The sequence below is a fragment of the Polistes fuscatus genome, unplaced genomic scaffold (genome assembly GCF_010416935.1).
Source record: "Polistes fuscatus isolate 324 unplaced genomic scaffold, CU_Pfus_HIC Scaffold19, whole genome shotgun sequence".
Taxonomy (NCBI): domain Eukaryota; kingdom Metazoa; phylum Arthropoda; class Insecta; order Hymenoptera; family Vespidae; genus Polistes; species Polistes fuscatus.
In genome coordinates, this window is record NW_025113095.1 from 2339384 (window position 1) to 2341883 (window position 2500).

Below are 2500 nucleotides of genomic sequence, written 5' to 3' on the forward strand. Positions count from 1 at the left end.
ATTTAGCAATAAACTAAGCTGTATATAAATTTTCGTTAAGATATCTCTAACGGTTAGGAATTTATCCATTTGTTAATTAAGGAATTTATTGAATGTTAATAAAAAATTAATAACGTCGTTTACTATATTCGTAAAGGATTATTTGATGAAAAAATTCTTTTTACGTTAAAAATTGTTATTAACAATTTTTATTGCAAATTAATAATTATTTTAATTTTTTGACAATTGTTTATTATTATTCATCGTTAAACTAAACTTTGTTTAAATTTTGGTTAAGATATCATTTTTTAACATGATGATATGGAATTTGTCCATCTTAGTTGAAAAAACTAAGTTTTTCGAGGAGAGGTGATTTTGGAGCTGCTTTGGAGGTTTTCTCCCATAAGAGACCGTGCATTTAGCCAGGCATCGCCGGACGCTCGGCGGCATATTCGGTATATATAAGGGGACACATGCTTTTGGTGTTCCAAAAGGCCTTTTGGCGCAAGAGTCTAAATTCGACTCTAAGTAACGTTTGATAGAACGTACGGACGGTGCTGTTGGATGAACCGTCTTAAGAAATATTTTCAAAGTATTCATTTTTCAATATGAACTTTGAAAAATTATCGTTATTCGATACTTATAAATTTTTCTAAGTCCATAGTCGCATGACTTTACCATAGTCGCATGACTTTACCATAGTCGCATGACTTTACAAGTCGTACGGCTCGAAAATTTTCTAAGTCCCATAGTCGCATGACTTTACCATAGTCGCATGACTTTACAAGTCGTACGGCTCGAAAATTTTCTAAGTCCCATAGTCGCATGACTTTACCATAGTCGCATGACTTTACCATAGTCGCATGACTTTACAAGTCGTACGGCTCGAAAATTTTCTAAGTCCCATAGTCGCATGACTTTACCATAGTCGCATGACTTTACAAGTCGTACGGCTCGAAAATTTTCTAAGTCCCATAGTCGCATGACTTTACCATAGTCGCATGACTTTACCATAGTCGCATGACTTTACAAGTCGTACGGCTCGAAATTTTTCTAAGTCCCATAGTCGCATGACTTTACCATAGTCGCATGACTTGAAACGAGCATGTATGAATGGGAAGATATTTATAAGACCGAAAGAGCCAGCGAAACACATTATGCTCGTAAAAACTTGAACGAACGTTGGAAGTTGGTGCATGCTCTCGTGCGTATTATACGTAGAGAGAGAGAGTATCTTCAAAGTTCGACTCGAGAGTCGAGTGGGATAAATAATAATTGCTTGAAGAAATTTATCCATTCGTGAGAAATGGAATGAGAAAAGTTTTCTCATACGAAATTATTTCTTTTTCGGTCGATAGAACGATCGGCTGAATCGAGTCTTATCGTATTTTCTTGTAACTATATCGTACTTTTAGTTGGTTGTCGCCAGACAATCGGCCGAATATTCGATATAAAAGATACAAACAAACACAAATTTTGTTAAAAAGAAATTTTTTACCGTTGGGTTCATCTCGGCAATGCCGAAGGATGATACGAAATGGTTTCTCGAAACCAATATTAACGTTCGAATCTACCAATCCGTCCAAAAACTAAGTTTTTCGAGGAGAGGTGATTTCGGACGAGCTTTGGAGGTTTTCTCCCATAAGAGACCGTGCATTTAACCAGGCATCGCCGGACGCTCGGCGGCGTATTCGGTATATATAAGAGGATGCATGTTTTGGGTGTTCCAAAATGCCCCTTGAAGAAATACACGATATGTAGTGTATATATACATATAATATGTAAATATTAATATTGACACATCATTACCACGGGTCGGTGTCTCTGACCGAATGGCCCATACGTGGTATCCTATTAAAAAAAGGTGGTTATCATCGTTGGTTTGTCCGTCGTTCCTTTCGAAATAACGCGGAAAATCACGTGATACTTACTGAGCATCGTCTCTCTCGAATCCGAGCAGAGCTAAGAAAAATATATTATAATACGATACAAAAGGCATATATCGAAGCAACCGAAGTGAGAGAAATTTATTTCTGTAACTCTCGTACGCTCGATAATGTCAAAAGCAGTTTTGACGCTTATACCGAAACTCCCTTGAATGCCGAAGACAAGGGTTTTTCGGGTAGAGACGCTGGTTCAACTCGTTGTCCGCGTCGATGATCATGGTACGTCTTCTGGCACTGAAATAATTTCATACCGTTGGGAAATACCTGCTGCTCTCTCACAAATAATAAATATATAAATGGGTATATTAAAAGTTCGTTGCTAAAATCTATATAAAATAGATTAAAAAGAAAATACCCAAAACCACTTGGTATAATATATTGGGTAAATTCTAAAAATCCCTTAATACTAAATGACGACTATAAAAATCCATATAAAATTGGATTCAAAGTGGTTTAAAATGGTGTGGTGATTGGAGGAGGAAAAAGTGAGAGAGACCAGAGGGACGTTCCACGGTTGAAATAAAATTAAATAAGCATCGTCGTCGGCATACGTGTCGGCGACAAGAGTTGCAAAG